This window comes from Haematobia irritans, chromosome 4 (genome assembly GCF_050003625.1).
Source record: "Haematobia irritans isolate KBUSLIRL chromosome 4, ASM5000362v1, whole genome shotgun sequence".
NCBI lineage: Eukaryota > Metazoa > Arthropoda > Insecta > Diptera > Muscidae > Haematobia > Haematobia irritans.
In genome coordinates, this window is record NC_134400.1 from 217,604,192 (window position 1) to 217,627,957 (window position 23,766).

A 23,766-nucleotide genomic window follows, 5' to 3' on the forward strand; every position below is an offset into this window, starting at 1 on the left:
GGAGCCTCTTGGAGGAGCAAATTTCATCCGAGTCAGTTGAAATTTGGTACATTGTGCTAGTATATGGCCGTTAACAACCATGCCTAAGTCCATATCGGTCTATAGTTATATATAGCCCTCAGATAAATCGATCCCCAATCACACAAAATTGGTCCATATCAAGTTCATAATTGTATATAGCCCCTATATAAGCAACCCCCATATTCCAATTCTGGCTCTCTACCACGTATGGGCTAACTCACAACTTAGAAAACGATGTTAAGAAGTTTTAAGATACCACAACCCAAGTAATTCGATTGTGGATGACAGTCTTTCGTAGAAGTTTTCACGCAATCCATGGTGGAGGGTACATAAGCTTCGGCCTGGCCGAACTTACGGCCGTATATACCTCATATGCTATCAAAGTCCTTTAAAAACGAGTTAACGACAACTTTATTTTTCAAATTAAGACTCGACTTCTAGTAGAAATTATGCTATGTTTTAAGTAAAAAAGTCTTTAAAATAAAATGGTGAAAAACATGTCCTGTATTTGAACGATTTTTTGGTTTGTAGTCAAGATAAAAAACAAACAACAAATGTAAAGACAATTTCATTAAATTTAAAGATTTTGTTCAGAACTGTTAAAGTCAAGTTGACCTTAGCCCAAACATTTGTTCTTTCATATTATGATACTCATTTTTAAGTCAAATAACTTAATTATAAGGACTTTACGACTTCATTGAAAAGTTTATCGACTTTTGGACAAGGAAAAAATGTTATAGTAGAGAAAGAAATGCGTCTTCTATGCTAAGCGAAATTTGCATTCGTATTTTAAAGACATGAAATCCTTGACCTCACGACAATATTTTTTTCAGTGTAGTTATAGTACAATCTTGATTTGGCAGCATTTTACAACTTACAGGCTTTCCATTCCAGTTTATTCTCATATCCTTTTAATGAATTGTTTTCATTTTATTCTAAACATTCATCCCTTTACCCATTCCAATATGTCAAAAGACTCACTCACATATGATTTCCTACTGTAGAAGGTCCAAAAGTTATGTCTTCTTTGTTGTACAGTTATAATTACTTTAATTTAAAGTTTCCTATTTGCCAAAAGCCAAATAACATCGTCCTTTTGGCAGTAACTGCCATTTGAAATGAGCGCACTCATCCATAGCATTTACTTGTTACTTGGCATTTTTGATAGGTTTCGTTCCATACTCCGTTCACTAGGGGGTTCGTTCGTTCGTTCGTTCTTTCATTCATTCATTTAATTTTATTATTTTTATTTCTTATGTAAAGCAATTTCGACAAGATAAAAATCTATTTAGTTTTTCCACAAAATTTTCCTCATTCATAAATACTTATGGGCACTTTTTCTGAGAATCGTACAAACATTGAAATATTTTCTCTTGTGTATGTGTGAGAATCTACAATTGTGCACTTGTGGATGCCCACAAATACATTCCCACTTCTTTGGAAAATCCTTGTGAAAATCTAAAGCTCACACATCCATTTACACTCATGCCAGTGATATCCTTAAACTGTGTGTATGCTTGTAACAGGACCGACAGACAGTAAGACAGACAGACAAAAAATGGCTTTTAAATGAAGATATCCTATGAAGGAAAGACAAGCACACATCGAATTTTTAATACCCTAGAAAACAAACTCTTATTCGATTTAAGGGCACTACCATGGGTGATTTGATATTTGTTTTGGAAAGGTAAATGGCACAGATAAGTATGAAGGACTAATAAATTTAGATTTTTGTCCTGGTGTCAAATATGCAAAATATAAATGTATAGGAGAATGAATAAAGATAAAATAAAATATTTATAAGCCCTACAACAAATGCAATTCACATCTGGTTAGTAACTTGGTGAATTCGACAACTTCTTTAGTTTCTATTCTAACGAAACTAGGATCACTTGAACTAAACGTTGAAGCAGCTACCGCTACTTCCTGAAGTGAATATAATGGAAAATGTCTTTGTCTATATAAAGAAAATAAAACGAAACTATTATTGGCAAGAACTTGTGTGGAAACTATTGATAAGATTATAGTTCGTTTTGCAGAAAAAATTTGTTATTTTTAAATAATAATTCAATCTTCAATTGGATTCAGCAAGTTTCATATACAGCCTAACTAATGGTGAAGAGTGCAAGAAGTTCGTCTCTGTTCAAATTAAATACATTTCTAAACTTCCTTTAGGGTATCTAAATTGCATGGATACACTTTCCCCAAATTACCCTTACGTCGAGAAAAAAAAGGAAATCAAATTCATTCTTGGTGTTGTGTATTAAAATCAAATTTCATTTTGGAAATCTCAGTGGGAACATTAACAATAACAAATGCAGCTGCATCTCATGCTGCATCATGAATAAGGAAAACATATGCGAAACACATTCACCAAAACAGTGGAACAAATTTGAAATAAATCGAGAAGCAACATCGAGGAGCAATCTTAGTGAAACGTTATGGGAGCAAAATATTGGTCAGGAAGGTTTAAGTGAGGATATCCTTTGAACTTTTATATGAGCACTCTGTCACCATGGGATAATGACAGGGATATAATAAGTATGCCACTTCGTTTGGAACACATCGAAATATCAACTTCTGATCATACAGTGTATACAAAATGTAAAACGCCCACATTTCCTTCAGTTTTATTACTATACCCTCCACCATAGGATGGAGGTATATTAACTTTGTCATTCCGTTTGTAACACATCGAAATATTGTTCTAAGACCCCATAAAGTATATATATTCTGGGTCGTGGTGAAATTCTGAGTCGATCTGAGCATTTCCGTCCGTCCGTCCGTCTGTTGAAATCACGCTAACTTCCGAACAAAACAAGCTATCGACTTGAAACTTGGCCCAAGTAGTTTTTATTGATGTAGGTCGGATGGTATTGCAAATATCGGTCCACTTTTACGTATAGCCCCCATATAAACGGACCCCCAAATTTGGCTTTCCGATCCTCTAAGAGAAGCAAATTTCATCCGATCCGGCTGAAATTTGGTACATGGTGTTGGTATATGGTCTCTAACAACCATGCAAAAATTGGTCCACATCGGTCAATAATTATATATAGCCCCTATATAAACCGGTCCCCCGATTTGGCTTGCCGAGCCTCTCAGAGAAGGAAATTTCATCCGATTCGGCTGAAATTTGGCACATGTTGGTATATGATCTCTAACAACCATGCAAAAATTGGTCCACATCGGTCCATAATTATATATAGCCCCCATATAAACCGATTCCCAGATTTGGCTTGCGGAGCCTCTAAGAGAAGCAAATTTCATCCGATCCGGCTGAAATTTGGTACATGGTGTTAGTATATGGTCTCTAACAACCATGCAAAAATTGGTCCCCATCGGTCCATAATTGTATATAGCCCCCATATAAACCGATCCCCAGATTTTTATACCCTCCACCATAGTCGTGGTGAAATTCTGAGTCGATCTGAGCATGTCCGTCCGTCCATCCGTCCGTCCGTCTGTTGAAATCACGCTAACTTCCGAACGAAACAAGCTATCGACTTGAAACTTGGCACAAGTAGTTGTTATTGATGTACACTGGTAGAAAAATGTTTCGTATTATTAACGAACGGGCTTCGTTGATTATTTTTCGTTAATATTACGAAATGTTTCGTTATAAGAACGAAAATGATCGTTAATACAACGAAATCAATCGTTAAAAGACAATTTTGTGTTTTGGTTTTTCGTTATATTAATGAAACACGTTTCGTTAATATTACGAATATTAACTTTGTAATTTTTTCAAGAATTAGAATAAAAAAATTTTCCAAGATGAAATTATTATAATCATTTGCACATAGAGAGTAACTTTTGGAAACTTTTAAACTAAACAGTCGTTTTATATACTCTGAAACTGGAATTGAAAATTTCATTTATAAAACGAAATCGATCGTTAATATAATGATATGGCTCGTTAAAAAATAAATTTTAAATTGTTATATTTCGTCATATTAATGAAATATGTTCATTAATAATACGAATGGGACTTTGAGTATTTCTGCCTCTCCTTACTCTCTCTCTCTCTGTCTAAAACGTCTCTTCATACTCTCTCTAGCGTGTATGTAATTGGTACATACACATCTTAGTATGGCAATAAGCACATGTGTGCGTGTGCGTCTTGAAAAACAAACGGTAAAAAGTTCAACAGAAAACTTGTCTGATGGGCAAACATTAACAACATTTACGTTCTTTTCGCTGAAGAGTGCACACGCTCATTACAGTTTCTTTGTGAATAATAAACATAGATGGGTGAGGTGAGTTAAATTGGTGTTTTTTGTATATTCGCAAGAAATTTAGTGTACATTTTTAATCTTTAGTGAAAATGCCCCGGGGAAGTGAACTTTCAGATGAAGAAGGCGGAACAATTACGGTGATGAACCTTGGTTGCACAAAAATTGGATAAATGGACACGGTGATACGATTATCATTTTTTGATCTTAGAAATAAGAGGCTTTTTCTTAAGTGAAAGTCACAATATATGTTTATTATATTACTTAATTTATCATTATATATTATTTCTTACTGTATATAAACCATATTCCAAAGATCTTAACAAAAAATAATACACTACCAATTACTACACTCAAATGCGCTAATTGGTTGGGTTTCATTAATATAACGTTTGTGTTCATTTATACAACGTTCGCCTTTCATTCATACAATGAATAATTTTCATTCATACAACGTATAAGCTGCACCCATACAACGAATAAATTTCATTCATACAACGAATAATATTCGTTAATACAACGAAATGTAACGTAATAGCAACGTAATTATTCGTTAATACTACGAAATGTATTCCATAAAGTGTTTCGTAAATATAACGTAAAATTACGTTGTTATAACGAAATGCTACGTTGGCTGACTTTTAATGAAGAATTTCGTTAATACAACGTAGAAATTCATCGTATTAACGAAACTTTTTCTACCGGTGTAGGTCGGATGGTATTGCAAATGGGCCATATCGGTCTAAGAGAAGCAAATTTCATCCGATCCGTCTGAAATTTGGTATGGCGTTAGTATATGGTCTCTAATAACCATGCAAAAATTGGTACATATCGGTCCATAATTATATATAGCCCCCATATAAACCGATCCCCCGATTTAGCTTGCGGAGCCTCTAAGAGAAACAAATTTCATCCGATCCGGCTGAAATTTGGTACATGGTGTTAGTATATGGTCTCTAATAACCATGCAAAAATTGGTCCATATCGGTTAATAATTATATATAGCCCCCATATAAACCGATCACCAGATTTGACCTCCGGAGCCTCTTGGAAGACCAAAATTCATCTGATTCAGTCGAAATTTGGTACGTGATATTAATATATGGCCTCAAACACTCATGCAAAAATTGGTCGATATCGGTCCATAATTATATATAGGCCCCATATAAACCGATCCCCAGATTTGACCTCCGGAGCACCTTGGAAGAGCAAAATTCTTCCCATTCGGTTGAAATTTGGTACGTAATGTTAGTATTGGGTATCCAACAACCATGCAGGAATTGGTTCCTCTCAGTCCATAATAATATATAGCTCCCATATAAACCGATCCCCAGATTTGACCTCCGGTGCCTTTTGGAGAAGCAATATTCATCCGATCTGGTTGAAATTTGGTACGTGGTGGTAGTATATGATATTTAACAACCATGTGAGTTGAAATGTGTGGATGACAGTCTTTCGTAGAAGTTTCTACGCAATCCATGGTGGAGGGTACATAAGATTCGGCCTGGCCGAACTTACGGCCGTATATACTTGTTTTTTTTTTTTTATTTAAAATAACAGCTTTATGGTATATACAAGATATAGATGCCTCAGCGTCTTATAGACCTTGTTGAGGCTAGTTGGCAACGGTAAATTCAAAGCTCAATAAATAACATAAGTCTTGAATATTAACATAAAATGGATATGCAAAAACTAGGTAAATACATTATTTTTCATTTCAATTCCTCACTTTTCCCGTGTCCATAAAAAATAATCAAATAGTTCAGATGACTTTGTATCAGTGCCCTATATATTAGCATTTTCGTGTCAAAGCTAAACCTGTTTTTAAACTTAAATAAGAAACCAATGGCCTGTGCGCATTTCCCCCTTAAATATGCGACATGCCCGTCCCAATTCAAGTTACTTTGAAGGTAAATCCCCAGATACTTTAAACTTGGTACCTCAGTTACTGCTACTCCTTCTATACGTACAGAAAAAGAAGTATTACGATTAACGCGAGGTTGAAAATGTATAACCTTAGTCTTACCGGAGTTAAGATACAATTTGTTGACCCTGGCAAACTCAGAAATCAAAGCTGCATCGCGTTCAATCAATACCTTAACAGCTTGTTCAAACCTATAACCATATAAGACGCAAATATCATCAGCATACAAAAATATCGTGCCGTCCAATTCGAGGTTCACAATATCATTCAAATATATTCTAAATAATAGTGGTCCCAGTACACTTCCCTGTGGAACAGCGTGTTCCACAACACCGACTTCACTCTTCTAGTCTCCTATGGAGATATATTGTCTACGATTTTGCAAGTAATGTCGGAGCAAGTATAAAGTGCTACATCTGATTTCATAATACTTAAGTTTTTCAATTAAAATATTGTGGTCAACTAGATCAAAAGCCTTGGAAAAGTCATAGAAGATTCCCACTACACCTTTATTCCCACCATCTAATTTATCACATATCGAATTCACCACATTTACTGCAGCTTCTTCCGTCCCACATCCTTTCCTGAACCCATATTGGAAATCACTTAGTAGTTCATTACCTTCCAAATATTTAGATATTTGGTTATACAAAAGTCTCTCGAAGATATTATTAAATGTCGATAAAACAGCTATTGGCCTATAACAGTCCACTGTGCAAGCATTAATTTTCTTCGGGATCGGCAACACTTTATGGATTTTCAGTACATTGGGATAGGTCCCACTAATCACAATGTCGTTGAATATTCGAGTTAAATGAGGTATACTCATATGAGAATATCTCAAAACTAAATCAGAACTAATTCCGTCAGAACCAGGACATTTCCCTTTCTTTAAACTGAAGATGACGCGCTCTACATCGTTATCAGTAGCAGTACTAAAATTTAGACGACGAGAAGAAGTATTAAGAGTCCCTAAACTATTAAAATGGTCGCCAGTTAAACATACAATTTTCGATTTCAAATCTCGCACAGATTGCAAAAAATATTCATTGTATAGTCTCGCCATATGGGCTCCCTCAGGTATTTTATTCCCATCAGCATCTATTTAGCACAATGTCTACTTCTTACCTCTTCCTAAACCTTCATTTAGAAATCTCCAACATTTCGCTGGTTTATTTCCAATATCTCGCAGATTTTCTGCATAAAAAACATCCATGGATTGCTTGTAAGCCTTTCTAATAGTTTTACTTATAGATTTTAAACTTTCAGATATGTCCACATTCTCAGGATGTCTTCTTCGCGCTTTCAAAAGCCTTTCCTTTAATGCAAAGAGTTTCATAAGATTCCCATTCACCCATGGAGTAATTTCACGTCTGGTCGATTTCAAATGGGAAGTTTCGACAGTGCTTCGTTCCAAACCTGTCTTAATAACACCTATCAAATTCGAAATATCATTACACAAGTCACCAGTTTCTATAATAATAGGAATCTCCCTCTCCAAATACAAACGTAGGGCGTTGTGATCAAGGTGAGACGTTTAACTTAAAAGTGCTCCCGACTCTGTGAACTGATATGTATATCAATGAATATTAGGTTATGATCTGATACACCATTTTCTATAGAAATTATTGTCAACAAATCACTGATATTGCTGTAAATATGGTCAATGCATGTCATGCTCTCAGGACGAGTCACTAGCAGGTTGTTATTTTCGAAATCAAAGGAAGACAAAACGTCACATAGGTTACCAGATGAGATAGAATCGAAAAAGTTTATATTGGCATCGCCCATAATAATACATGAAGTCCGTCCGTACAAGTAAAGCATATTCTCCAAAAACATCAAAAACGTATTCACATCACATTTTTGTGACCTATAAAAAGATATTAACTTTAACGGGTTTCCTCTCACCTTAACATCATTCAAAGTAAGCACAATAAAATCAATAAAATCATGGCTATCACACAATTCCATTGTGTACTCTACACCTTCACGTATAAACATAGATGTCCCACCGTAACCGTCTGGCCTACAACAATGGACAGAGTTATACCCAGGAATATTATAAATCTGGGCGACATTATTTGACCTCCGGAGCCTCGTGGAAGAGCAAAGTTCAACAGATTCGGTCAGATAAATCGATCCCCAATCACACAAAAATTGGTCTATATCAAGTTCATAATTGTATATAGCCCACATATAAGTGACGCCCATATTTCAATTTTGGCTCTCTACGCACCGTGCAAAAGTCCATATCGATTCGTAATTATTTGTAGACTTACCTATACATACCTTTTGTGTCTAGTTTATACCACGTATGGACTAACTCACAATTTAGAAAATGATGTTAAGAAATTTTAAGATACCACAACCCAATTAATTCGATTGTGGATGACAGTCTTTCATAGAAGATTCTACGCAATCCATGGTGGAGGGTACATAAGATTCGGCCTGGCCGAACTTACGGCCGTATATACTTGTTTTGTTTTCATTTTATTATTCAAAAGAAAACATGTATATATTAGAGGTGTGCACGTGCGTAATATTTTGCTCACGATCACGCACACTCACAACGGAGAAATCTTATTCACGCATACTCACGCACGATATTTTTTGGTAGGACTCACGCTCACGAAAAGAAAATTTGTACTCACGCACGAATATCTTTTAAATGTCGCGACTCACGAAAAATATCGTGACTAACGAAAAATTTTATGAGTGCTTTACCTTTAGAACCTGACTGAAAACATAAGTATGGTTAAAGTCGAGTGCGTTATAAAACTCTTACCACCTAGGATGTCACCAAAAATTATAAATGAATTCAACTCGTAAGCATTTTATGTCCATCAGCGGTATTATTTTCGTGAACGTGTTTTTCCGAAATTCGTTACTCACGCACACTCACGAAGATATTATTTTCGTGACTCACGCTCACGCACGACATTTGGTTGGTTAATCACACTCATGCCATTGCCGTCAGCGTGATTTACGCGTGAGTCGGATCATTTCTGGTATTGTTAGCGGTTTTTTGTCGTTCACTTTTTGGACGTGATTCCACATGTTCAGCATCAAGACAACGAGCAATGGTTCGAGAAACAAACGATTTATTCACATTTAACCCTTCAGTACGAGATGAGGTCCCGCTATAAATTTTTGATTTTTATTCATACATAACTTTATCGTTTATATGATTTGCAGCGTGATTGTTCTTGTAAGAAAGTCTTTTAAGTTGGAATTTTTTAATTTTTATGTTATTGAATTATTAAATCTGGTGTTTGAAGCAGTTTAGTGCGTTTCTGTGTCACTAAAAATTTGATTGTTTTTACTTCAAAAATCCAGTTTGCTCAGAACATCCAACTATCACAACAATATATGGTACCTCTAGGTATACTTATAGGTACCATCAGGGTCTTTCGAATACTTATGCAGGTATCGCTTCCAGTGTTATCACTTATGGGAGGGTTAAGTGATGGAGGGCTCTAACGATAGACACTTGGAGTTTTCCAGCCAAATATAAGCCAATCCCAATATCACGCTTGAATTCGATTACGAATAACTGAATTTCAGATTGCAATAGATCAAAATGCTTTTGTAAACTTGTGAACAATAAAATGAATTGTCACTGGAATAAATCTTTCATTGGTTAGACGAGCGGATACTCTGATTATAAATTTCTATGAATAAGTAGTCAAGTTGCATAATCTCTCTAAAAAATATTGTGTCTCAAAAATGCAAACTATTCTAGGTTCCACTGTAGTATAAGCAAAACTAAATGTAAAAGAAATATTAAACATTACGAAATACACTGAATGGTACTGCATACACTTGCTAACACTAGAAGGGATATCAGTAAGGACGGACTGCAATGCCTTTGGCAAAGCTTCAGTGTGTGCATAGCAGTAGCTTCAATAATCTTCGAATGAAAGAAAATTTGGAATGGTAAGCAGGTTCACATTTTGCTCGTTCAACACTTTGATGTAAATGACTATGTAGTGGTGTAATGATATTTGTATGCAAGTATGGTACATACAACACACACACACACATATATACATGTAGGCACACACTGTTTGTTGTTGTGAATAAAATTTTATTATGTTTGTTGTTGTTGTTGATATTTCTACTTTTGCTCTTTCGGCTACTTGATGCAGCTCATACTGCTTCTAGGACTGGTGGGAATTAAAATCGAAACAATTGCCACAATTGCAACAGAATCATCGTTAATTACACTTTAGTAGCAATGTGAGTTGTGTCGAGAGTTAAGAGCAGCCGTAGAAGAAGATATCTCCAAACTCAATGGTAGATTGAAGATGACGCTACTTTTACGAGTGTGCTGAATCAGTAGCTCATCCACAGCCAGTTCGTTCATTCATTGCGTCATTTATTCATGCTAAGCTTCTTTTTGTCATTTCAAAAATAACAGTGATATTTTACTCTCTCTCTCTCTTCCTCCCTCTTCTTCAGTCTTGCTTTAATCATCATTATCCTTGTCCATGTGTGGAGAAGTGCGTTGGTTCGTTTGAGTGTGGGCTTGACTGCAATAGGGGGTGTGTAGGAGAATTTAAATTCGAACACCTCATACACATTTTGGATTATGCAGTATCGGTTAAGAACCACAAACCTAACCCAATAAACAAAATACGACATGAACAAGATAGATTATAGGAGATTTTTCTGACTTATTTGGATAAAAGACTTACTAACAAATACGTTTTCTCGTGATCTGCTAAGTAGGTCAGTTAATGCGGTAATCAATAAAGTGTGTAGCAATTATTTTGATAAATTTTGTCGGTAAGGTGGTGACCTCTCCCTTGTACGATAATAAGAATAAAAAGAAAACCTCTCCTACCATTTATCAATTAAAGTTGAGGTCCCTTGTCATTGAGCATAATATAGAATCGGGCAGCTTTCAGTGGTAAGAGAGAAGTTCACCACTATACCTAACCTAGCCTTCGTAATATTTTGCGTACGAATACACGCAGAGAAGGAATATGTTCACCTCAAACATGTTTCAAGAGCAAAATGTTATTTTTGTGTGGTGATCATGTAACATGTTTGTCACTAAAATGTTATTTTCTCATCAAATATTACCTGCTTACCGAAATCAGATACATGATTTTCGAGAAAATAACATGGTTGCGAAAACCATGTTACATGGTCACCACCCAAAAATAACATGTTGCTCTTAAAACATGTTTGAGGTAATCATATTCCTTCTCTGGGTGTATATAGAGCCTAGAGTAGAGTTGTCAAAACCGGTTTATCTTTCTTCACCGATTGTCGAAAATCCCTTTTTCAGTGGACCGGTAAAATCGGTGTTTTCAAAGCCCGGATTTCGGGTTTTGTGATTTCAATGAAAAAAAAAAAATATATATATATTTTGTATGGTGAACTGTCCTATAGAAATACGATATCCAGCAGATATCTCAATTCGTTCGAATATTAGCCCTATTCCAACAAAATATTACCACGACCAAGAATATAAATAACAAAATCAGTTACAAGTAGTCTTTAGTCTTTATTCAATTTTTGTAAAACTTATATTTTACAAACCTTTTTTGTTCCCTGGGTTATGTATGCTCCACGCAGATGATTATAACGACAAAAATAATTATTTCTTTGGCAATGGAATTTCCCAATGTTTGGGGCTACCAAAAGACTATGTTCTTCTTGGATACCACCATGAAGGTGAATGCAAGGCAAAATTTTGCATACATGTGGAAAATACGAAAATGATGCTGCTGATGATGCTAGGGTTTCGGTTCGGTTCGGTTTGGTGTAAGTGATAAATGTTCATGTGGCATAGAGTCATAGAGTGAATATTTGATAGACTCATTAAAATGCACTGCAAGATAATAAGCACTTTAATTAAATATATTTACAAGAATAAGTTTATCAAAATAGCATACTCCATACATGCTAACACACACACACACACACACACATGTACATATAGTAGGACATATGTACTGGCACAAAATCCAAGATGTGTGCCATCAAATACCAGGATATACAAAGTTACCATCACAATTATAAATAGACGTCAGTGAGTGAATGTGAGTGGGGATGTATGCAAAACATTTTATTGCTGCTCTTTTGGGTGGCATCATTAAACATCCTTTCTAAGATGATGGTAACTATGCATACATACTCCCTTAACTATGACATTTTAGGGCTAAAAGCTTCACATATTACCGGTCTTCTACATCAAAGACTCATAGAGGAGCATATGATGTGATGCTAACAGTCGCGAATATAAGGCTAAGAGCTAAGACTTTTCTTCAAAAATATTTCATTTATTGGAATGGCATTAAAAAAAAAGTTTGTTCTCCTTTTGACTTTATTCAAAACTTTATAAACTTTAATGAACAATTGATGTCTTATTTAAATTTTAGTGTTACTACGTTCATCATGGGGGTTATATAAAATTATGGACTGATATGAACCAATTCCTGCATGGTTGTTGGATACCATATACTAACACCATGTACCAAATTTCAGCCGGATCGGATAAAATTTGCTTCTCTTAGAGGCTCCGCAAGCCGAATCTGGGGATCGGTTTATATGGGGGCTATATATAATTATGGACCGATTTGGACCAATTTTTGCATGGTTTTGAGAGACCATATACTAACACCATGTACCAAAATTTCAACCGGATCGGATGAATTTTGCTCCTCCAAGAGCCTCCGCAAACCAAATTGGAGCATTTCGTCTGCAGACTATATATATTCCACTCAGCACGTGTCAACCAAGAACGACTTCAAAACGAGATTCCCGCTTCATTGCTACAGCACAATTACCAAAAAAGTCTCCGGATTTCAATATGTTGGAATTTTGCGCTTCGATCATCTTGGAGAGTATGGTTGGCCTAGGAAACTATAAAAATGACGATCATCTCAAGGAAATGGGCTCCACTTTCGTGTAACGTGTTTGGGCTTTGTGGGCCATAATTCGAGTCTAAGGTAGTCAATTTCGACTAATCTAAACTGGGTCTTTAATGTTATTGCTGAGATTTTTTGTTTTTAAATATTAACCCTCTAATGCCCAATCCCGCCTTTAGGCGGGCTTTGTAAAATCAGGAAGCTTTTAGTAAAACACACCTTAAGACAACAAAGATGGGTAAAATAAAAAGAAAACTTTGTAAAATCTGTTCAAGAGGCTTTGCAGCATATACTGAACTTTATCGCATAATTTGTTGTTGTTTCGTTTTCTTGCTTTTGTGTCGTTAACATTGAATATATAATCAGCTGGCAAAAAATTGAGGCACTAGAGGGTTAAAATTAAACAAGTATATACGGCCGTAAGTTCGGCCAGTCCGAATCTTATGTACCCTGTAATCCACAATCAAATTACTTGGGTTGTGGTAATACCAACCGATGGTAAGGTATCTTAAACCTTCTGAACATCGTCTTCTAAATTGGAAGTTAGTCCATATGGGTTATATTAGAAAAAAAAGGCCGATTAAAAATGTATATAATTCAGTTCTGAATCCGTATATATATGGGAGTCTATAAATAATTACGAACCAATATGAACTGTTGCGTGGTAATTAGATAGCCAGAATTGGTATATGTGGGTCGCTTTATGTGGGGGCTATATATGGACCGATATGGACAAATTTTTGCATATTTATTAGAGAGCATACACTTACACCACGTACCAAATTTCAGATCGGATTAAATTTTCTCCTCCAAGAGGATGCGCAAGCAAAATATGGGGATCGGTTTATATGGGGGCTATATATAACAATGGACCTATATGGACAATTTTAGTGTAAATGTTAGAGACCATATACTAACACCACGTACTAAATTTCAACCGGATCGGATGAAATTTGCTTCTCTAAGGGGCTCCGCAAGCCAACTCTGGGGGTCTGTTTATATGTATACGTCAAAGTGGTCCGATTCGGCCCATTTGCAATACAATCCGAAGTTAGCGTGATTTCCACAGACGGACGGACATCCGGACAGAGAGACGCACATTGCTAGATCGACTCAGAATTTAACCATGACCCAGAATATATATACTTTATAGGGTCTTAGACCAATAATTCGATGTGCTACAAACGGAATGACAAAGTTGATATACCCGCCATTCTATGGTGGAGGATATAAAAATATAGCGTTTTATTTTGTTGCATTCCATATCAACCACTCTGCATTTGCTTAAGGACCCAGCGAAAAAATTTGGAAGTTCTTCCAAAGGCACAACTTTAAAAGTACTTCCAGAAGATGCACTTCCATTGATGTTCTTTATTTTAACTACCCAGGAAGTTCTTTTAATTCAATTTTTTATAAATTGATTTGTTCATACTTTTAGTGGGTAATTTTAACTTTTTTTGTTTCAAATAGGTTAAAAACAGAGTATGAATTCATAAAATGGTACAAATCATTAAATTTTGTCGAAAAAAATGCTAAATTCATTCTGAAAAAATTGTGAATTTTTGAAAATATTTGAGGTCAAACCTTTCCAACAAGCGTTAGAATCCATTAAAAATTATAAAAAATTATAAAAATTATGTATTTGACAAAATATAACAGAATTTTTGAATTTACATCAAAAACACTGAATTCGGATTACACCTAAAGAAGTGATGCAAATTCAGTGCAACGGCTGTTGAAATGGAGGACTTCCGTCCTATGACAAGCCCATGTTAAATTCATCGCTTCTGCGTCAATTATGCACCACTTCCGGATCCACAAAGAACATTTTCAGTACTTTTTTGGCGACGCTTTTTTTGCTGGGGAGTTAAATCGGGGAATCGGTTGTGGCTGTACACAAATCTGTCCCGATATAAAGCATCTTCGAACTTGTCCTGCATGTAGATATACACAATTTTGCCACAATAGTCTGTGCTACAATTCGTCTTAGAATTGCAACCTAATCAAGCATAACGGTATGGTAAACTTATTATAACCCATCATCATCGTTTGGTGGCGGGTATGAAAATTACGGCTTCGTAACATAAACAAAGTAAACTTTAGGGATTGGTATTCGGCACTGACCTTCTTGAGAGTAAAAAACTATATACTACATTTCAGGATTGAGGACTTCAGTATTGAGGACTATAACATGATAACTGGCGCATTCAGTAAGACAGGAACAAATTCCCTTAATGTCATACTGCATCTATTGCCTTTAGACATTTTGGCGAAACAGTCAACTGTAACAACGGTTGTGCGGTTGCGCGAGCTATCGCTGTGGTCGGAAAAATTCTACGGTCACAGTTCGGTCCTCAAAATAATGCCAGATGTGCCTAACGTAGTGGATTACACTTTGGCGAGACCACTTTTCGACAAAAAGTTTGAAACTCTAATTTCCAACAGTGAGGCGTGGTGTACACAGACCTTGGGGAATAAAAGATATATAGATTTCTACACTGATGGCTCCAAATTGGATGGATAAGTGGGTTTCGGAGTATATTCTAAAGATCTGGAACTGCGAATAGCGAAAAGATTACCTAATCACTGTAGTGTTTTTCAGGCTGAAAGATTATCAATAAGAGAGGTGGCGAATTGGCTGAGAAGTAATGTTCCAAAAAATGTTGTCATTAATATATACTCAGACAGTCAACCTGCAATAAAATCCTTGGACTCTGTGTTCCTTATCTCGAAAACGGTCATCGACTGCCTCAAATCTCTCAACAAGATGGCTGAGCAGTACAATACTCACCTAATATGGGTGTCTGGCCATAGGAACATACCGGGGAACTGCGAAGCGGATGAGTTAGCATGACTAGAAACCTCTTGGAATGCCTCTGGCTACCTGCAAGCTCTTACTGCGTGAGAAGGCTGTCATAATGGCAAATGTTCGATGGGAGAATTGCAAGGGTTGTAACGACACCAAGCATATATGGCCCAATTTAATCTTAAACTAGATATGCTAGTGTTCTGAAGACGTAAAATATCACTGCTGATATCTGCTATAACGGGTCGCTGCCTGATAGGCGATTTTGCGCGAAGTAGGTTAGGTTAGGTTAGGTGGCAGCCCGATGTATCAGGCTCACTTAGACTATACAGTCCATTGTGATACCACATTGGTGAACTTCTCTCTTATCACTGAGTGCTGACCGATTCCAAGTGAAGCTCAATGACAAGGGACCTCCTTTTTATAGCCGAGTCCGAACGACGTTCCACATTACAGTGAAACTACTTAGAGAAGCTTTGAAACCCTCAGAAATGTCACCAGCATTACTGAGGTGGGATAATCCACCGCTCAAAAACTTGTTGGTGTTGGTCGAAGCAGGAATCGAACCCACGACCTTGTGTATGCAAGGCGGGCATGCTAACCATTGTACCACGGTGGCACCCTTGCGCGAAGTATTATGACTATTGTATGAGCTGTCATGATGAGGAGGAAAAGGAATCAATTAAACACCTCTTGTGTGAGTGTCCTGCATTTTGTGTGAGACGTAAGCAAATTTTAGGGGCAAATAGCTTTAGATTACTGGCGGACCTGGAAAACGTTAACTTAAGCAGTCTGTTAATGTTTTTTGGAACAATCTGGTTGGTTCAACAGAAGAAAATAATCGAGCAGATTCAGCGGTTAAAACTAGAAGAGCCCATATGTAATAGGTACATTTAGTTAATGTGGTATCACAATGGACTGAATAGTCTAAGTGAGCCTGAAACTTAATCGGGCTGCCACTTTAACCTAACCTATCTCTCTCTCTTATATCGTCTGGGGTATACTAAAAATCATTTACTCTCTACCAAATGTCAATTAAAATTTCATTTTAAAATCCTTGAAAGTTTATTTTTTTTATCAACAATTTCCAGACGGACAAATCACCTTTAGCTGTGCTGCCATGATAATCTCCAAATATTTTAAAGATTCCAAACCACATCCCCCAGTGATAAGAATTTATGAAGCAATTACAAGTGAATTGAATAAACAAATAAAGGCAAACAAATGTGGTTTGGGGTGTATCATGGTTGGTACTCTGTGCCCCAGAAATACCCGGTGAGAGGAATAACACTTCACTAATGAGAAAATCCACTTCCCAAAAAAAAAAAAAATGAACTCAACGCCATAAGACGGTGGGCTCTAGAGGAACCATAAAATAAACTAATCTGGGGGAAATGAAACAAGAGAAATATCCACAAATGAAAAATACACTCATCGCCACACTTCCAGCCAGTCATTACATGCTTAGAATTTGTAGATAAAACGTTAGAGATGCTTAAGACTTATAACGGTGGTGGAGGATTGAAAAATCGATGGTGTGGCGAGGGAAACCACGTTTATAGAATTTTACAAACATTTTTGAAACATTTCATCTTCATTTTTTTCCTAAGAATATTTTCATAAGCAAATAAAAAATAATCATTTCATTGCACAAAGCCCTTTCAAATATGAAAAAGAAAGAAAAAAAAAAACAGTCAAATTAAAATAAAATGTCTGCAATAGAATGGCTCCAGCGATTTAGCCATGCCAATATTTACTCTATCATAGGCTCTCTAGATTGCCCGCAGAAGCTTTTGTCGAACATGGAGCAACTATGGCATAGCCCAGAAAACAAAAAGCAAAAAAAAAACACAAACGATGGCATAATGTGTCTCCAGAGAACAATTTGTTGTAAATTTAGATTCAATTTTATGCACACATGAACCACCACACTCCCATTCCCATAACCGTATCCGTTCAACACAAACACGCGCGCTTTAAGAATATCCATACACACTACAAGCATGCACTCCAACAAGCAACACCAAACAATCGACTTAGATAAGACTCCCTATGAATGCCAACAGGAACAACTACCCACCACGCAAGAGAAGAGAAAGAAAAAACAAAACTCATACAAAACAAAAAACCTAGACTGAATTGAAATTTAAATTTGTATGCGTGTATTTGTCATGCATGGTCCATAGGATAAAGATGGGCTAGTAGCATTTTTTCTATGGCAGAGCGTAGCGTAACGGGCATTTGAAATGGTTTTAGTGTGTGCTGTTTTTCTTTTTGTAAATTGAGAATAGCACAGTATTTTCTAACTGAAAGCCATCTTTATCAGGATTTGCATATACCAGCAGGGACTAAAGAGATCAAATCTCAAATTCGCATAGCAAAAGTGTTAGTTGTTACTCAGTGCTGAGGACAAAAAAGTTAAAAAAAAGTTAAAAAAAAAAAAACAAGTATATACGGCCGTAAGTTCGACCAGGCCGAATCTTATGTACCCTCCACCATGGATTGCGTAGAAACTTCTACGAAAGACTGTCATCCACTATCGAATTAATTGGGTTGTGGTATCTTAAAACTTCTTAACATCGTTTTCTAAATTGTGAGTTAGTTCATACGTGGTATATATTAGACAAAAAAGGTATTTATAGGTAAGTCTACAAATAATTACGAATCGATATGGACTTTTGCACGGTACGTAGAGAGCCAGAATTGAAATATGGGGGTTATATACAATTATTAACTTGATATGGACCAATTTTTGTGTGATTGGGGATCGATTTATCTGAGGGCTATATATAACTATAGACCGATATGGACCTAGTTAGGCATGGTTGTTAACGGCCATATACTAGCACAATGTACCAAATTTCAACTGACTCGAATGAAATTTGCTCCTCCAAGTGGCTCCAAAACCAAATCTCGGGATCTCGAGATCGACTCAGAATTTCACCACGACCCAGAATATATATACTTTATGGGGTCTTAGAGCAATATTTCGATGTGTTACAAACGGAATGACAAAGTTAATATACCCTCATCCGATGGTGGAGGGTATAAAAAAAAAAGAAAAAACAAGTATATAAGGCCGTAAGTTCGGCCAGGCCGAATCTTATGTACCCTCCACCATGGATTGCGTAGAAACTTCAACGTAAGACTGTCATCCACAAGTTTCAACTCACTCGGATGAAATTTGCTCCTCCAAGAGGCTCCAAATCCAAATCTCGGGATCGGTTTATATTTATGGGGGCTCTAAATGATTATGGACTGATATGGACCACTTTTGGCATGGTTGTTAAATATCATATACTACCACCACATACCAAATTTCAACCAGATCGGATGAATTTTGCTTCTCCAAAAGGCACGGGAGGTCAAATCTGGCGATCGGTTTATATGGGAGCTATATATAATTATGCACTGATAGGAACCAATTCCTGCATGGTTTTTGGATACCATATACTAACATCACGTACCAAATTTCAACCGAATGGGAAGAATTTTGCTCTTCCAAGATGCTCCGAAGGTCAAAACTGGGGATCGGTTTATATGGGGCCTATATATAATTATGGCCCGATATCGACCAATTTATGCATGGGTGTTTGCGGCCATATATTAACATCACGTACCAAATTTCAACTGAATTGGCCTTCCTAGAGACTCCGGAAGTCAAATCTGGGGATCGTCCGATCAGCCGGATCGGATGAAATTTGCATCTCTTCGGGGCCTCGCAAGCCAAATTTGGGGGTTCGTTTATATGGGGGCTATACGTAAAAGTGGACCGATGTGGCCCATTTTCATTACCATCAGACCTACATCGATAACAACTACCTGTGCCAAGTTTCAAGTCGATAGCTTGTTTCGTTCGGAAGTTAGCGTGATTTCAACAGACGGACGGACGGACGGACATGCTCAGATCGACCCCATCCTATGGTGGAGGGTATAAAAAACTCTCTTACATTAAAAAAAATATTGTGGTGAGGTCAAAGATTTCATGTCTTTAAAATACGAATGCAAATTTTGCTTAGCATAGAAGACGCATTTCTCAAATATAAATCTTTTTCCTTGTCGATAAACTTTTCAATGAAGTCGTATTGTTCTTATAATTAAGTGATTTCAATTAAATTTTATTTTATTATTTTTTACAACTTTCGACATGAATTAACAAAATAACAGTCACCTCCCTGGCGGCAGGTTCTATGCACCGGATTGACCCGATAGGTCCTACTCATCGGCCGCGGGCTGCCACATCAGTGTATGTGTTGTTCCGTCCGTTTTTTTGTGTTGGAGGAGGTGTATCCCTGGGAGCCTTCTCCGCATACATTTGGTCCAAGCCGGGACAGAGAGGGAGAGAGAGAGAAACCCCGGACCATGGTATTATGCAGTCTGCCGAAACCTTCGGTGAGGTGTAACCGGTGCCTGGAGTATGTGCACTTCCGGAATTGCTCCCGACTAACTTCGCTGCGTGAAGTCATACTGACATCGTGGCAGGTTGTTGTGCCAACGACAACAGCAGTGCGTCATAAGACTACGTGACCCCTCCGATATCTCCCGCGCAACAGCATCTTACACCCAATATTGTTGTACCAGTTTCGGATAGTGGATCGGTTTTGCAATTTAATTGGAACGAGCTCCGTGGTAAGATGATTGAGATTGTAGACTTTATGAATCGGAAGAGAGTAAGGGTCGCAGTCATCCAAGAGACGAAGCTGTATGACACCTGCTGTTTGCTCCATTGTGGTGGTTACAATGTCCTAAGCAAGGATAGCACAAGAACTGGAGGTGGTTGCCTGAATTTCATATTACACCGTTCCGTGAAGTATAAACCTGTCTAGCTTTGTGCCTGAAACTAGTGACCCCTACATGGAATATATGGGGGTAGTAGTCAAGTCTGGGCTACCGAGATAGAGATAGAGGGACATAACCAATTGGTGCTAAATAGGAGACTTTAATGCCACCCACGATCTTTGGCATTCCCTCCTTGATAATGACCAGAGAGGCATAGCTTTGATAGAGCAGATAAATCACTCTACATTTTGCACAGTGAACGAGGAGGGCACCCACGAGAATGATGGGTGAATTGCTGCAATCACCCATAGGTTAGGTTAGGTTAGGTTAGGTGGCAGCCCGATGTATCAGGCTCACTTAGACTATTCAGTCCATTGTGATACCACATTGGTGAACTTCTCTCTTATCACTGAGTGCTGCCCGATTCCATGTTAAGCTCAATGACAAGGGACCTCCTTTTTATAGCCGAGTCCGAACGGCGTTCCACATTGCAGTGAAACCACTTAGAGAAGTTTTGAAACCCTTAGAAATGACACCAGCATTACTGATGTGGGATAATCCACCGATGAAAAACTTTTTGGTGTTCGGTCGAAGCAGGAATCGAACCCACGACTTTGTGTATGCAAGACAAGGCAATCACCAATAGCTCGCCAGATATTTCTGTAGCGTTATCTGATAAATGGTGTATCCTGGCAATTATGGGGAGGTGGTATGATCCCAGTGAAATGACGGGATTGGGATCAGACCAAAAGAAAGCCCACTGGGAAGGCTTCAGAGAATACACAAATCGCCGCTTCAGTGATCACCAGTCTCCCTTCAATCTTTATGTTGCCAAAGGGTGTTTCGGGGCATCATTGCCAAAGGGTGTTTCGGGGCATCATCATATCTACTCGTTGAATTGTCCACGTTAGGCCCAACTTCCCAGCAGAAACGGTGGGACTCACCGACGAGTGTGATGAGCGCCGTCGTACTAACCCTGCTGATCGTAGAATTAGGGCACTGAACCTAGAGATTAGTAAGATAGTCCACGAGCACAAGCGGAACAAATGGATAGAGCACCTGAAACAATGTAACTTCGGCAGAGGAACAGTTGTGGTCAACATTGAGGGCCTTCTCTATTCCGAAATCCCGAACTAGGGAAAATGGGATTTCAGTAATGTTTGGTGACGTAACAATGACTGATCCGAAGATTTTCCGCGAGATTTTTCAACCAAAAATTTGTCGGGCATAGCGAGAGTGATAGAGCGAAAAGGAGAGACATTTGTCGCATCCGCCTCTGAGCCGACAATACACCATAATTTACCACATCCGAAGTTACAGATGTCATGAACAGCGCAAAACCATTTAAGGCAATGAGCCCCGACGGAATCTCTTTGCTAGGTTAGGTTATGTGGTTAGGTTAGGTTATTCAGTCCATTGTGATACCACAGTGGTGAACTTCTCTCTTATCTCTATGCTAATGGAGGAATACTGGTGGTTTAGTACTCCCAGTATTCCTTGGAATCGCTCATTATACCCGGTGTCTGGAAAAAGGATAGGATGAAAACACCACATTTGATCAATTAAATTGGTGATTAAATCAGGAAAAGCCATACGTTTCTAAGAATGTTGACCTGTTGAGAAAATGACGAAATTTCGGGATATTTCCTTTAGCGGAATACCTAATATGTGGGGCAAAATACTGTTCAGCCTTCTATTTATGAATTTTCTCTGCCTTGTTAACTGTTTTAACCTTTACATATTCCATACTGAGACACACACACACACTAACATAGTAACTCTACACGTTATACTCGAATCGAAATTTGCATTTGTATAACGTTAAGTTACTCAAATAAAAAGAATTCTAATGAGTTTATGCGGTGCTCCTATTCATGTGAACATCTACATATAAAGGATTTTCATGAAAGTAAGTAACACATTCCTATATGTTAACAAATACAATAACAATTTGTTAAAGAAAAAGAAATCGAAATAAATACCATTCCATTCAACCTCATCCTCATTAATGGTGGGAAAATTTCATGTGTTTTTGAAATCATTCCTAAGGGTATATATCTGTCTGTCGACCATATTCTTCAGACCGATACAAATCAATTAAATGATATAATCGAAGTATCTGTGTTATTTCAAATGAATCATAAATTACAATATTATGACAGGTATAAAATATTTAAATTTCAATTCGCCATGACATTTTCAATTTCAAATGAATAACGGTCGCATAGGAAATTTCATAGAACGATGAAGGCTAATTTTAATAAAACTCATATATCGATTTATTACGTATATAAATTCGAATATTTAATTTATGTGGACTAATATGATAGATGGATAATTACCCAGCAAACAATAAATAAAAGTTTTTCTCTTTAAGTCCATGGAGACTACATCAGATTCTGGATTTATAAGAACAATTTTTATTTACATATATTTAGAGGACTTTTAAACATCTCTAAGGTTGCAAGAACACACGACGGCTTACCCAGCAAAAACTCTCATTACCCGTATCGAAAAATTGTCGATACGATTTAAAATTTGGATCACGGCATTCGATCGCAATTTGATGCTATTTCTCTAGTATTGCCAACAGCAGCAGAAAGCATACGTTTTTGAAAATCTCAAAGTAAAACGTGAATTGTATTGCATTATATCTTATGGGCCGATATCTCTTGTTACATTCCTCCGAATTCCTTCCTAATTCGAGGATAATATTAATATAAAATAATAGGGCGACAAATAAGGGATGAGAGTATCCAATGTCATTGATGTAAGTTCATGGATTTTAAATGGTGTGCACTGTTAGAAAGTCTCAATGGACGATTTTGGCTGACGAAGAATTGTTATTTGGAGGAATATAATTTTTGGTGACATGTCAAAGTCAATTCTATCGATATTAAAATTTTCTGCCTCTAAAACCTTTGGCCAGTGGAAGCTATCATCATTCACTATTCTTACATGGTGCGCAAGAAGCGTTGTGTTGTCATGGTATGGTAATTGAATGATCACAATCTCTTGGATATCGCTCTTGCCTGTTTTTATATGTTTTTTTTTTTTTGCCAAGCTGGAATGCTCGCTGCCGAACCACCGTTGCCACAGTTGGTAGAATTCTACCAA

The 23,766-nt window shown here is 37.1% G+C and overlaps 1 protein-coding gene and 1 long non-coding RNA gene across 5 annotated transcripts in view; one reads left to right on the plus strand and one right to left on the minus strand.

Moving 5' to 3' along the window:
• Window positions 1-23,766, minus strand: part of LOC142234983 (RNA-binding protein Musashi homolog Rbp6) — a 1,501,536-nt gene that overhangs the window by 964,905 nt on the left and 512,865 nt on the right. The window lies entirely within an intron of this gene.
• On the plus strand, window positions 4,166-4,645 carry LOC142234987 (uncharacterized). Its single transcript, XR_012721764.1, has 2 exons — window positions 4,166-4,280; window positions 4,344-4,645. It is a non-coding gene; the product is annotated as an uncharacterized LOC142234987 (long non-coding RNA).